We start from the raw sequence: 15,889 nt of genomic DNA, 5'->3' as shown, positions 1-15,889 counted from the left end.
CCTACGCATGTGCTGATAAGGTTTTTCATGGTTTAAACCGTGAAAAACGGGTAACAAATTAAAAATATTTGGGGGGATTCGGAAATCTCCCACTGGGTCTGCTAGAACGATGCAAGATTTGGGGCTATCGCTCAAGGCTTTATAAAAGTCCGAGAGAGGAGTCTCTCCTTCGTCGGGCATTGTGTCAAGTAGAGTATGTGGAATAGTAGCTAGAGGTGCAATGAGTGGTATACTAGATGGGCGTGCTTGTTGATGTTGCTGTGTAATTATGCTCGGTGTTTTTGTTCGACCAGACCTTAATCTCATACAAGGCTAAGACCAAACTTAGCTAATTACGTCAACACTCCAAACAATCCTGATATACTAGTATAAACCTCTAACAGGAGATGCGAGGTGTGGAAGAAAGGAATACCTGATTGCGTCCTTGCTTCGCTTATGAATAGCATCTTATTTATGCGTGTTCAGTGGATATAACTAGTTAGAACACTGAAAAACTTGAAAAATCGAAGTTTGAATCAAACCTGTGGAAATGCGGCAAAAGTCAGCTTAGGGCGCGGGTGCGCTCGCTTAGGGCGCGGTTAAGCCCCGCGGTAACTCAAGTTACAGTGTTTTAGAGGCCTGGTCGCTCAAGGTTCCAGCGTATGGGCGCGAAAGCGCCGGTTTTGAAGCCGTGATGCGTTAAGTGTATTTTTCGTGGAACTTTTCAATCTTTGAAACACAGAAACCACAAGATGAATCAAACAAGGGTGGGTGGGTTTAATAGGACTTTAAGAAAAGTACTTATACTACGAAAACAATGCGAATGTGAAACTAAGATGGCAGCGGCGCCATTTGATAAAACATAAAATGCTAGTTTACCTACGAAATAAACGATGAAACTCAAAACGTAAGTAAACTAAAAATATTTACGTGCCTATATTTTATCAAAGATTCTACTCTCAATCCTATGAGATATAGTGGAGTAGGAAGTTCATTCCACTCCTAGTCCTTCCGCATGCTGTGTTTTCTAGTCTAATTACTCTACTTAAAGTCTAATGAGAGATTTACGAAATGGCAACTAGACTACGATGCAACTACCCACAAGATGCAACTAGTCGACTTTACGAACAACTATGGAAATGCTACGTTGATTCTATGATAAGGAGTTAGAGGGGGATTGATTCCACCTTAACTCGACTTAATCCTACTAACGACGAATCATCGTAATCCGAATTGAACTGCTTCGCAGAACAACATGGTTACTCCTAATCCCTAATTACACATGGCATTTCTACCAATTCATAACTAGTATGTGAACGATTACACCCATTCTCATGGTGAACTAATCGTTTCTAGAGTGGAAAGGAAATTATGACGACTCTACGATAATCGGAATCAAGCTTTCATCAAGGCTTCTCAACCCCCTCTAATGGGGGTTTAGCCGAGAATCATCACGCTATCATTCCCAATGGAATTCAAACAAGACATAATATAAAGATTGAAACTTTGCTTGTTTAAACACAACTCAAAACTACTAATGCAATAATTGAATTAAACTAATAATGACAATTAATTGAATCTACGAATTAAAACTAAACAATTAATGGAAATAAAACTAACTTATGGAGAACACTATTTTATTAATCTAATGAATAATAAAACAATGATTCAAATACTAAATTAATAATCTAACTAATCTAAGTCTAGCTATCTACGTAATAAGGGAATTTAGATCTACACAATTGTAAATGCCAAGAATCAAAATTGACAAACTAGTTACTTTATTAATCAAACTAATTAAGAATAATGATTCAAAGAGTTTAATCTAAAACAAGAATTGAATTTAAACTAAACTTAATTTTATTACATGAAAACTAGATCTATAATTATCTATAGTTTTAGGTCTAACTAGCTACCATTAACAAAGAGCTAAGCTTTGGTTTTTATATGTTCAGATCCAAAAATCGTGCATGGGCTTGGATCCATGTTTTGGGCCATAGAATCAGGCCCCAAACCCAATTCTTTCAGTCCAAAAAGGCCTTTTCAGCTATAGTTGGCTTCAACAGACTTTTTGTCCACTTCTACTCCTCTGATTGGATCAAGGCTTAGACCATTGGAAAGCTCTTTCCGAGCCGGTCGTTTTGACATAAGGTAGGCCCCATTCCAAGGTCTGAGTCCAAAGATACGGCCTTCGGAAGTTCTGCTGACTTGTGTGCTGTTTCTGCCCGCGTCGACTTTTCAGCTTTTGACCGGGCTTTAGAAAGGCTTTGTCTTCTTGAATCTTGGCCTTTAATCATGGAACTCCTTAGTAACTGACCTTTGCTCCTTTATCTCACTAAAGTGGCACATTTCTGCACATAATGGACTTTGAAGCCTGAAATGCATAAAAACACGTAATCAGTGTTAACTCTTAATTATTACTCACATAATTGGTCTAAAAGTATGACTGTTACAGGGTTAAAACTATAGTTTTGGGCTCTTATCAATACCTCTATTAGCATTATAATTATTATAATTACCCTAACCTTGTCCTTGCCTTGGTAGAGCTTGGTTGTAATTGTTTGTTGGCCTAACATTTTGGTTATTAAACCTTGGAGATGTAACTTGTTGATTATTTCACCAACCGTAGTTGGTGTTTTGTCGCCAAGGTTCGTTAGGTTCACTATTAATAGAACAAACATTGTCTTGTTGTGATTGTTGTTGTTCATAGGCGAGAGGACAATTGGAGTCGGGATGTTCTGGACTCAAACATAAATTACATGGATTGGAGTTGACATTCATAATGGGGATATTTTTTTTTTCTAACAGAAATAGCCTCTACCTTTTTAGTGAGAGATTCGATTAAAGTTTTTAGTTCAGGATCGGGTTTCATCTCAAACATACCGGCGGCCTTAACTGTTATCGAAGAACTAGAAGAACGGGAGATATCGTCACCCCCAGTTATTATTACACTTTGTTTGATCTTCTAGAAATTTATAAGCCTCTGAGGCTCCCTTACTGAGGAAACTACCCCCATTCATTATGTCAAGCACCTCTTTGTGGTGGTGCAAAAGTCCCTTGAAAAAGGCACGAACTAACGTGTCTTTCACGAGGTTATGGTGTGGACACTCTATAAGAAGATCGGTGAAACGATTCCATGCCTCAGAAAATGATTCATGAGGATTCTATCGAAAGAAATGAATCTTGGAAAGAATTTCATCGGTTTTCAATGGTGGGTAATAATGTTCCATAAATAGTTGGACAAGTTTGGCCCATAAGTCCACAAAATTAGGCGCTTGGGCAGTTAACCAAGACACCGCCTTATCGGCTAAGGTGAAAGAAAACACCCTCAGTTTAATTTGTTCAACACCAATCGTAGGATGGTGGAATGTAGTAAGAACTTGGTCAATTCTACGCATGTGCTGATAAAGTTTTTCATGGTCTAACCCATGAAAAATGGGTAACAAATTAAATATATTTGGGGGGATTCAAAAATCCCCCACTGGGTCTGATAGAACAATGCAAGATTTTGGGCTATCGTTCAAGGCTTTGTAAAAGTCAGAGAGAGGAGACTCTCTTTCTTCAGCCATTATTTCAAGTGTGGTGTGTGGTATACTAGATAGGTGTGTGTGTTGACATTCATGATAGATTAAGTTAGTTGTTTTTTCTCTACCTGACCTTAATCTCATGCAAGGCTAAGTCCAATATTGAAGAAACACGACAACAATCAAAACAACCCCGATATGCTAGTATAAGAACTCCTCTGATAGAAGATTCGAGGAGTGGAAGAAAGAAGTACCTAAATGCCTCCTTTGCTTCGCTTATGAATAGCGTCTTGTATACGCGCGCTCAGTGTGTGTAACAAGTTAGAAACAATGAACAACTTTAAGTAATGGAAGTTTGTACTAACCAGTGAAAATTGGTTTTTTCAGAAGAGGGCGCGGGTCGCGCTCGGAATTGGCCTAGGTAAGGCGCGGGTCACGCTCAGGTCCAACTCGAGTTCCAGGCGCTTTAGCGCGGGGGGCGCTCGAACTTTGCCTTGTTAGGGCGCGGGTTGCGCTCAAGTCTAATTTGAGTTGCAGGCGCTTCAGCACGGGGGGCGCTCAAATTTGGTCTTGGTAGTGCGCGGGTCGTGCTCTAGTCTAAGTCGAGTTCCAGGCGTTTCAGCGCTAGGGGCGCGCTCAGGCTTGTTCTTTGAATTTTTTTTTAGTTTCTGAACCAAACAATCAATGTTAGAAACAAACAACGGTGGGTAGGATTAATAGGACTTTGAGAAGACTAACAATACTAAAGGGAACAAAGATGGCAGCGGCGCCATTTGATAAAATGGAAAACGATAGTTTTACCTACGAATAAGTAATGAGACTCAAACGCAAGTAAAACTAAAGGTAGTTTACGGTAAAGGTTTGTCAAAGTTTTCTACACTCGAATGCTATCGCAATTGAGTTGGAGTAGAAGATTCGTTCCACTCCTAGTTCTTTAGAGTTTACGTTTTCAACGACTATCGATCTATCCAAAGTTAATGAGAGTACGATGAGAAATTATACTACGATGCAAATTATTCTAAGAAGATATGATAATTCAACTACGAAATGCTAAATGATACTATGATAAGGAATTAGGGGGAATTTATTCCACCTTAACTCGACTTAATTAACTAGCGAAGATTCGTCGTAATCTGAATTGCAATGCTTTCGCATAGCGATTGGTTCTTCCTAATCCCTAGTTGTTCATGGTAATCTCTACTAACTAACATCTAGCATGTGAAGCAATCAAATCAATTCTCATGACGAACTAATTACTTTCTAGATTGGAATGAAAAATTACGATTATTCTACGCTAACAACAATCAAGCTTTCATCAAGGCTTCCTCAAACCCCTCTAATGGAGGTTTAGCCTAGAGTCATCAAACTATCATTTCTATATGAATTTAAGCAAGACATGATATAAAGATTCTAAATTTGCTTATTTGAATTCAAATGGATATCTAATCACGCAAGAATCAATTGAAATAGTAATGAGTGATAATTAAATCTATGAGTTGAAACTAAAATATTTTAATGGGAATGAATCTAGATTATGAAGAACTAACTAACTTTATTGATATAATGAATAAATAAATATGATTTAATAACTGAATTTAAAACAAGATAATAAAAACTAATTAATTTATGGAGTGTAAATCTAGATCTAAAACTATATACTAATGGCTACCTACAAACTAGAATGCTTTAGAGTTAAGTCTTGTATCTTGAAATGGAGGAGACTAGATCCACATTTTCGTACATGGGCTAAGGAGCCATGTTTTGGGCCGAAAAATCGAACCTAAAACCAAATTTCTTCAGTCCATAGAAGCCTTTCCAGCTGAATTTTGCTTCAATAGACTTTTTATCCACTTTTGCTCCTCTGATTGGGTCACAGTTTGGACCATTGGAAATCTCTTTCCAAGACGGTCGTTTTGACATAAGGTAGTCTCAATTCTGAGGATTGAATCCAAAGATACGGTCTTTGGAAGTTCTGCTGACTTTTGTGCGTTGTTTCTGCCCGCGTTGACTTTGACTTTTCAGCTTTGACCGGGCTTTTTAAAAGCTTTTTCTCTTTGAATCTTAGCCTTTAATCATAGAACTTCTTAGGAACCAACCTTTGCTCCTTTATCTCGCCAAAGTGACACATTTCTGTACATAATTGACTCCAATGCCTGAAATACATAAAAGCACGTAATCAGCATTAACTCTTATTTATTACTCACTCAATTGGTCTAAAAGTATTATTGTTAAGGGGTTAAAACTACAGTTCTAGGCTCTTATCATATGTATTAGTTTATGTTTTAAAATGATCATCCTTGTTTAAATACTAGTGAGAAGTATAGATTCTGAAATAAAATTCCTTTTATTTCTTAGTTGTTGTAGTATAAATGAAGTTTGTGAGTACCTTCTCTAGAAAACTCTCACGAGGCTATAACTCATCCACTCAGGAATTCCTAGTGGTTTAAGGCCTTATTGCATATGTTCAATGTAATTGCACTCAGCGAAACGAGAGTAGTTAGGAATACATTTTTGGCCACTTATTTCAATTTCACATATTTACTTAAGGACAAGCAAAATACTGTTTGGGGGTGGTTTGATAGGAGCCCAAAACTGTAGTTTTAACCCCTTAATAATATTACATTTAGGTTAATTATGTTTATAATAAATAAGAGTTAGTAATGTTTACGTGTTTTTGTGTATTTTAGGTCTTGGAATCAATTATGTGAAGAAATACGTCACTTTTACAAGAGAAAGGAGTCAAATTGTTTGCTAGAGAAGTTCTATGGTTAAAACCCAAGTTTCAAGGAGAAAAAACTTTTTTAAAGCCTAGTCAAAGCTGGAAAGTCAAAGTCAACGTGGGTAGAAAAAGAATATAAAAGTCAACAAAACTTTCGCATACCGTATCTTTGGACTCAAACCTTGGAATTGGGCCTATTATATGTTAAAACGATCGGATCGGAAAGAGCTTTCTAATGGTCTAGGATTTAACCTAATCAGAGAAGTAAAAGTAGACAAAAAGGGTCTTACAGTAAATTCTAGCAAGAGAACCCTTTTTGGACATAAGTATTTAGGTTTTAGGCTTGATTTAGTGGCCCAAAACACAACTGTAAAGCCCATGCACAAAAATATAAACCTAATCCTCTCCTATATAAAGAGGATTAAGGCTAAACTTTTGATTGTGTACTCCCTCATAAGTTTAGTTTTAATTAGGTCTCTCTCTATCCCCTTTCTTTAGTTTAATATAGTTTAAATAATTAGGGTTTATAATTGTAGCCTCCATAAAACCTCAATTAATATACCTTCAAGTTTTTTGTTTTAATTCTAGTTATTATTCTTCTATTCAATCAATTCTTCTTTACATTAGGTCTTGTTATTATTCTATTTGCATGATAGTCCCATGAATTATAGCTAAACCTCCATTAGAAGGGTTTGATTGAATCTTTGATGATGACTTGATATATTAATGTAGAATAGTTGCTAAAAAGAGTTTCAAGCCTAGGTTTCTCTACTTAGGCATAAGTAGAATTAATCTAGGCTAGAGGATAGCTAATCCGCCTTGAGACATTTGATAATTATAAAAACTCTTGTTTACTCCTACTTAACTAATTAACCTTAAACAGAAGTAAACACGACATTAATTTACTCTAATGTATCAAAGTTATCTACTCTCTTGAATCATGCAATAAATGGAGTAGAGAATTCGTTCCACTCCTAATCCTTTAAATGTAAGTTTCCACTAGTTTAATCGATACTAACAAAACAGTTGAGAGTAATGAATTGAAATTATATTACTATGGCCATTGAACTGAAATAAGATGAATTAACTTCTACTATGATAATAGAATATTAAAATGTGAATATGGAGAAGGGATTAGGGAGATTTGAATCCACTTGATGTATTCCTAATATGCTAGTGTCGGTTATTGCTATCCTAATCAACTAAGATTAAGTGTTGATCCCAAATTATCCATGACAATCTCTGCCAACTAATAATTAGCATGTGAGGAAGTCCAACCCATTCTCATGGCGAATCAACTATCCTACTAGAGTGACACTCTTAAACAAAATAATCCTAACTAATAAATCAAGTCTTTATCAAACCCCTCTAATGGAGGTTTAGCTAAAAATCATTAGACTATTATAAATATTTAAATAAGAATGAGACATAATGAAGAATAATAATGAACTTTTATTAATCTAATGAATTCTGAAGAACAATAATTAACTAAGGCTTAAACTAATAACTAAGTTTAAATCCTAACTATCTAGCTCTAATTAATTATATCTATCTAAGTCTAATTATATCTAGAGTTATGCCTTAGTCCTCTTTATGTAAGAGAGGCTAGGTCTACATTTTCGTGCATGGGCTTAGGAGCCATGTTTTAGGCCTTTAAATCAAGCCCAAAACCTAATTACATAAGTCGTTCTCTGCGGGATATTACTGCAACAGCCTTTTCGTCTACTTTTGCTCTTCCAATTGTGTCAAGGCGTAGACCGTTAGAAAGCTCTTTCTGGGCCGGTCATTTTGACATATAATAGGTCTGATTCCAAAGATACGTCCTGAGGAAGTTCTGTTGACTTTTCTGCTCTATTTCTGCCCGCGTTAACTTTGACTTCTCAGCTTTGACCGGGCTTTGAAAATACTTTTTCTCCTTGAATCTTGGCCATTAATCATAGAACTTCTTAGCAACCAACTTTTGCTCCTTTATCTCGCAAAAGTGACATGCTTCTTCACATATTTGACTCCAATGCCTGAAATACGTAAACGCACGTAAATAATACTAACTCATATGTATTATATACCTAATTGGTCTAAATGTGATGATATTAAATGCTTAAAACTACTGTTTTGGGCTCTTATCAAACCACCCCCAAACAGCATTTTGCTTGTCCTCAAGCAAATATGAGAAATTAATATAAGTGACCAAAAATAGAGTTCTAACTAATCTCTTTTCGCCGAGTGCGATTACATTGACCATATGCAATAAGGCTTTAAACCATTAAGAATTCCCTAGTGGACGAGTTATAGCCTCGTGAGAGTTTTCCAGAGAAGGTACTCACAAACTTCATCTATACTATAATGACTCAGAAATAAAAATACTGTTTCCTACTTTATCCTCAGATATCTATACATTTCACTAGCAATGAATACAAAATAATCAAGTTGAAATCTAAGCTAATACGTGCATAATAATCAATCATCTACGAATAAACATATATACAATGAACTATGCTATGAAATGCAGTAACATGTCTGTTTCTGAAACTTTGGAATATCATCTTTAAGTAGGTCCTCATATATATGTCAAGACAAAAACCACTCTAATTTTTCCATTCAAGTTTCGCTCACTCCAATGCGTAGTGGGCACACTTTACCTTTCAATCTCCATGACACACAAGGAAGCCGAAGTCTATCAAACACATCTGTCACTTACTATCAAACTAACATATTCCTAATTGAGCTAGATGTCTTTATTAGGTGTTGCGAGGATTAGGTGATGGTTTAAGAATGAAGGAAATAGATATTCAAAAAGGACAAGTCTGAGATGATAAAGGCTTCATATTATGTAACTAGAGAAAACCTTGTTCTTTACTTTGATTCTATTTTTGGAGTTCTAACTTTTTATTTTATTTTATTTTTTTCTTTTCTTTGGATGGAACATTTCTTTTTTTATTTGAAACAACTATCAAATTCTTGGTTTCACAGATCTTTCTCTTTCCTATTCTTCATTTCATCTCTATTCTAAAACTTATTCACAAATGGGCAGGCTAATTTTTCTTTTTATTTTGTTTTGTAAAAGGGTAAAGGATTTGCGATTTATGAAAGGCTAAAGAAAGGCTCAAAGGGGCGACTACCGGAAATAATTTCATATAGGTTTGAATTTCTAGCTATATCGATCCAAAGAGGGCCTAAATTCCTGTAGGAACCGTTATGGTTTCGCCGAATGATTTACTAAAAACCGTGAAACACCCACACGCAGCGGAATAAGGGGTGTCATGGTTTGGTTAGAAATTTACCTTTAGATCGGCTAAGATAACTCTGAGAATCCAATGGCTATGAATCCGAATCAACCTCTTGATATCTGTTTTATTTCTATCTTTAGATTGGACGTTGTGCGGGCAACGATCTACCAACCTCTCCTTTCTCACTTGGCCTCTATCACTCTAAAAAATGGAACTGATTTTGGATCTATTTTTCTTAAGCAAAACCTTGATTTTTCTTGTGTAGAAAATGGCCAGAGAAAGAGCTTTCCTTTATATAGGCTACAACAGGGACCATGAGGAAAAATTAGGGCTGGGACTCCTGACGGGCTTAAGCTTCCCATGTTCGCCCAGAACACATGGCCCAAGTCCGTCAACATATGGCTTATTCTACTAAAGGCCACTGTTGCACTACCGCCCTAATCCCAAATTATGTTTCAGCGTTTATGGGCTCCATATTATATGCTCGTTAATCTCCCCATGTTTAAGATATCGAATGCCCGTTAATTAAGTCAAGTTACTAACAACTACATTAATCAACTTCTTATGTCCTTGAGTAGTACCACTCAACCTCATTGTCATGTCGGATCAAATCCACCTGCAGGGCTTACATGACAATCCTTATGAGCTCCTCAAGGGGATATCATCAGCCCGACTTCTTGTGGGACACGGATTCCTTCTATAATCAACAGCACACCTTACATACAATGTCATTACCCAATCCATCGAGTTTGTTGATTCACAAATGAATCTCACTCATTGATAATTTAAAGCAATGTACAATGCATGCAAGTGCCCGTTATTATATCCAGATTAAAAGGACAAGCATCCATAATAACAGAGGCGTTTGTTCTCTTATATAGTCAGTATAAAGAAAAACAACCTCATTTGGTCATGTTCAATACACACAAAGTATACTAATGTAATCCTATAGTCAAGATAGACTAATACAAGATTATACTACAACCGTACCAATGGTTTGTCCAAATCCATCTATGTTGTTAACGATTACTTATACTTTATAAGGTAATTGATAAGAGCCCAAAACTGTAGTTTTAACCCCTTAATAATCATACTGTTAGACCAATTATGTGAATAATAAGTAAGAGTTAACACTGATTACGCGTTTTTATGCATTTCAGGCTTCAAAGTCCATTATGTTCGAAAAGTACCACTTTAGCGAGATCTGAGCAAAAGTCAGTGAGAACTTCCGAAAAGCCGTATCTTTGGAGTCAGACCTGAATTGGGCATACCTTATGTCAAAACGACCGGCTCGGAAAGAGCTTTGTAATGGTCCAAGCCTTGACCCAATCAGAGGAGCAGAAGTGGACGAAAAGTCTGTGGAAGTCAACTGCAGCTGAAGAGGCCTTTTTGGACTTGAAAGAATTGGGTTTTGGGCCTGATTCTCTGGCCCAACCCATGGCTCCAAGCCCATGCACGAATTTTGGATCTGGATGTATAAAAACAAAAGCTTAGCTCTTCATTAATGGTAGCTAGTTAGACCTAAATTAAGATAAAGAATTATAGATCTAGTTTTATTAATTAAATTAAGTTTTAGTTCCATTTAAATTCTTGTTTTAGATTAAATCTCTGAATCATTGTTCTTGATTGATTAGATAAATAAAGTAGTATTCTTTATCCATTTCGATTTTGTCAATTCCAATTCTAGATCTAATTTCAATTCATGTCCTTAGTTCAATTTAGTCATTAAATTAGATTTCATTATTGTTCAATTAAATAAATTTCAATGCTTTATATTATGTTTAGTTTTAATATAAATGGAAATGATTATGAATGATTCAAGGCTAAACCTCCATTAGAGGGGTTGTGAAGCCTTGATGAAAGCTTGATTCCGATTATCGTGGAGTCGCCGTATTTTCTATTCCACTCTAGAAATGATTAGTTCACCATGAGAATGGGTTTAATTGTTCACATGCTAGTTATGATTGGTAGAAATGCCATATATAATTAGAGATTAGGAATAACCAATTGTTCTCGCGATTCAATTCAATCGGATTACGACGATTATTCGCGTTAGTGGATTAAGTTGAGTTAAGGTGGAATCAATCCCCCTCTAACTCCTTATCATAGAATCAACGTAGCATTCCCTTAGTATTCCGATAACCGACTAGTTGCATCTTGTGGGTAGTTGCATCGTAGTATAATTCCCTTCGTAAAACTCTCATAGACTTAAAAACGACTAGTTAGATTAGAAAACATCCATGCTAGAGCACTAGGAGTGGAACGAACTTATCTACTCCACTATATCTCATAGGATTGAGAGTAGAATTCTTTGATAATCAACCACGTAAAAGGAAAAGTTTAGTTTACTTACGTTGTGGAACCATAGTTCATTTCGTAGGTAGACTATTCATTTCACTCTTACCAAATGGCGCCGCTGCCATCTTAGTTGCACTTTAGCATTGTTTTCATAATAGAATTAGTAATTTTTAAGTCCCATTTCACCCACCCACCCTTGTTTGATTCATACTGTGGTTACCGTTTCAGTTTTGGAAAAATTCCGAGAAAATAATCGAAGGCCAAGCTTCAAAAAGAGAGCGACCATTCGCTATGTTACTGAATTTGATCAATACACCGAAGCGCCCAAAGCCAAAGAGACCGACCAGCTAAGTTACCGGACTTTCGAATTTACTCGAAGGCCAGCTTCATACAAGATAGAGCGCCCAGCGCTCTAGCTTAGAAATTTCCGGTTTCCACGGTTTGCTTTCAACTTCGAAGTTGTCAAGTTTTTCGTGTTTTATTCTCTTATATACACTAACACGCTGCATACAAGACGCCTATTCATAAGCGAAAAGCAAGGACGAATCGGTATTCCTTTCTTCCACACCTCGCGTCTCCCTCGTTAGAGGTTTATACTAGTACATCGAAATTGTTTGGAGTGTTGCATATTTAGTTAAGCTCGACTTAGCCTTGCATGAGATTAAGGTCCGGCCGAACAAAACACCTAACGTAAATACACAACAACATCAACAAACAAGTCTATCTAGTATACCACAAACTACACCTCTAGCTACTATATCACACACACCACCGATATAATGGGGAAGAAAGAGAGACTCCTCTCTCGGACTTCTACAAAGCCTTGAGCGATAGCCCCAAATCTTGCATCGTTCTAGCAGACCACCGGGATTTCGAGAATCCCTCCAAATATTTTTAATTTGTTACCCGTGTTTCATGGTTTAGACCATGAAAAACCTTACCAAAGACATCGCGTAGGATTGAACAAGTCCTAACAACATTCCACCATCCTACGGTTGGTTCGAACAAATTAAATTAAGGGGTATTCCCTTTCACCTTAGCCGATAAGGCGGCGTCTTGGTTAACTGCCCCTGCCCTAATTACTCAGGACTTCGTGGGCTAAACTTGTTCAGCTGTTTATGGAACATTTTACCCACCCCTAAAGACGGATGAGATGCTTTCCAAGATTCATTTCTTTCGACAAAATCCTCATGAATCATTTTCGAGGCTTGGAATCGTTTCACCGATCTGCTTATAGAGTGTCCACACCATAACTTAGCAAAAGACACGTTAGTTCGTTGCCTTTTTCAAAGGACTTCAACATCACCATAAAGAAGTCCTTGACATAATGAATGGGGTAGTTTCTTAAGTAAAGGAGCCTCTGAGGCTTATAAATTTTAGAGGATCAAACTAAGCGAAATAACAACTGGGGGGGTAGTGATGATATCCCCCGCTCCGCTAGTTCTTCTTCTACAGTTAAGGCTACCAGTATGTTTGAGGTTAAATCAGATCCTGAGCTTAAAACTCTAATTGAATCCCTCACTAAAAAGGTAGATGCCATTTCGTACAACAAAAGCCAATCCCCAAGTATGAATGTAAATTCAAATCCATGTAGTTTCGTTGAGTCCCGAGCATCCCGATTCCCAATCGTCCTATAGCCTATGAACAAAGCTTGTTCCATTAATAGTGAACCTAACGCCCCTTGGAGACAAAATCCCAACTTCGGTTGGAGAAATAACCAACAAGTCACACCTCAAGGGTACAATAATCAATATGTTAGGCCTACGCAAAGCTTTAACCAAGCCCCACCAAGACAAGGACAGGGTCAGGGTAATTTTAATAATTATAACAACCAAGTGCAACCTCGACAAGGTCAAGCACAAGGTCAAGGTAATTATAATAATTATAATGCTAATAGAGGTATCGTTCCGGTAAATAATAACTATCAAAATCCACCAATAAATAATTCACGGGAAATAGTTCCAGTAACAACACCCGTGAACACTACACCTACCCAACCGGATCGTCTTGACACCTTCATACAAGTGAGCCAAAAACTTTTCCAAACCATGGCTCAATCTAACCAACAGCTTCTACAATCCGTTAATAATTTAACCCAACAGTTGGCTCAAGATAAAGCCCAACCCAAAGGTGTGTTTCCAGGTAACGCAATACCTAATCCTAAAATAACAAACACAGCCTTTGAGGTCACCGATAATACTAGTAATGAATATGAAAATGTAGGTGAGATAAATGCCATCACCACTCTCCGTTCTGGCAGAGTGGTTGATAACAAGGTAACTATGCCTATAGTTACCCCACCAGTAGCCCCTACACCTGCTCTTTTACAAGATACCGAAATGGAAACTGAAGAGCCTACCACTGTAGAGGTACCATAACACAAACCTAAGAAACATAAAGCCACGCTTAAACATCCGTGGTGATACCATTGCTAAATATAGACGAAACCACCGTTTCCACAAAAATTAGCCATGTTAACTAGAGATACAACTTACGAGGAGATTAGGGACGTTTTCAAGAATCTAACTATAAACCTTCCTTTCCTCGAAGCTATAAAAAAGCTACCACACCATGCTAAGTTTCTTAAGGAATTGTGTACTACTAGGCGTAAGACAAATATACCAAAAGACGCCTTTTTAACATAACAATTCCCAACCTTATCTGAACATAATGGAATTGTTAAGTACAAGGACCCAATTAGATCCCCTATCTGCATAATGCACCTTAGGAGATTCCTATGCGACCACCGCATTATTAGACCTGGGGGCTAGTGTTAACGTACTCCCATTTTATTTTTATAGACAAATAGGTCTAGACAAAATGCAACCCACTAAAATGACGCGTTGCAATTAGTCGATCGGGTCTATTAAGTACCCTAAGGGTGTAGTCGAAAATGTGCTTGTAAAAGTGCATGATTTCTACTATCCGGCTGATTTTGTAGTCCTCGATACGAAATTCGCTAACGACTCTGTCCGATCATTTTAGGGCGCCCTTTCTTGGCAACCGCCAATGCGCTCATTAATTGCCGTGATGGTTCAATGTCCATGTCTTTTGGCCATCTTGTTTGTTGAAGTCAATGTTTTTAAAACAAGGACACGCATCTACCCGATTAGCCTCTATGGATGGAGAGGTTAGCATGATCGAGAGCTTTGCTCGAGATTATTTCAACAACACGCGTTCCCTCGATAGTCATATGCGAAAATTCTTTCCTTTGGAAAGTCGACTCCAACATTTTCATTCCTACACTAGTCGATACACATATTATTGATGAGGACCGGGATAGATAACTTTCTCAAAGATGTAGAGGACTACCATAGTAATGTGGATATGACCAATCTTGATGAGGAATTTGATGAGTTTCTTCGAGTAGGTGACAATTCACCGTATCAAGAACTAACTTGCACAACATCCACATCGATTCCCCTCCTTCCACCCTTTCAAAGGAACCTCGAGTTTGCACTCGAGCCTCTTGTTTCTCCTGTGCTTCATAATTTTTTAAATCCTCCTAGCAAACGGATACTTCAGAAGGACAACCTATTTGACACCTTCATTTTCAGAATTGAGACAGTCCCTACACACACAATGAATGAGTTCGATGCTAAAACCACATCCTCATTGTGTACAAGCTGTCTTTCTAAAACTTATCCATATCTACCATATTCTCCACAACCATTCACTTTTACACACTTATTTACTAGAACACCCACTCATTCAAAAATGAAAAATAAGGTGCATGATAGGTTACACAATAGGGTTATCCAACTTCGTTTGGATTCCCCTAGGCTGTGTCGTAGGAAATCTTGGTGTTTCATTGTGTTTGGATATGTTTCCTCTGATATTTATTTATGGAATGATCCACAACTATTTCGGTTGTTGATATATGATCAACTGCATGTTCATACATATGTTTTAGATAAAGTCTCGAGTATCTGACTATAAACGACTCAACTTCTGTGTTTGGTGCAATTCCTTTCACTTTAATATATTGGTGAGTGCACCATTAAGGTAACCGGGCCCTCCCTATGGAGTGTGTGGCTGTAAGTACCGGATCCTAAGTCCACGGTTCACATAGTTCACGTTTTCCACTCTTGCATGTTTTTCTCGGATTTTTGAGTCATGTTTCTCTATGGTGTGAATTATGT

The 15,889-nt window shown here is 37.2% G+C and overlaps 1 non-coding gene across 1 annotated transcript; it reads left to right on the top strand.

The window, feature by feature from the left end:
• The first annotated feature begins 3,069 nt into the window (after nt 1-3,069).
• Nucleotides 3,070-3,175, top strand: LOC147515847 (small nucleolar RNA R71). The gene has a single exon (XR_015214637.1). It is a non-coding gene; the product is annotated as a small nucleolar RNA R71 (small nucleolar RNA).
• The last annotated feature ends 12,714 nt before the right edge of the window (nt 3,176-15,889 follow it).

The sequence above is a fragment of the Coptis chinensis genome, chromosome 2 (genome assembly GCF_015680905.1).
Source record: "Coptis chinensis isolate HL-2020 chromosome 2, ASM1568090v1, whole genome shotgun sequence".
Lineage (NCBI taxonomy): Eukaryota > Viridiplantae > Streptophyta > Magnoliopsida > Ranunculales > Ranunculaceae > Coptis > Coptis chinensis.
This window is presented reverse-complemented; position numbering and strand designations above follow the sequence as displayed.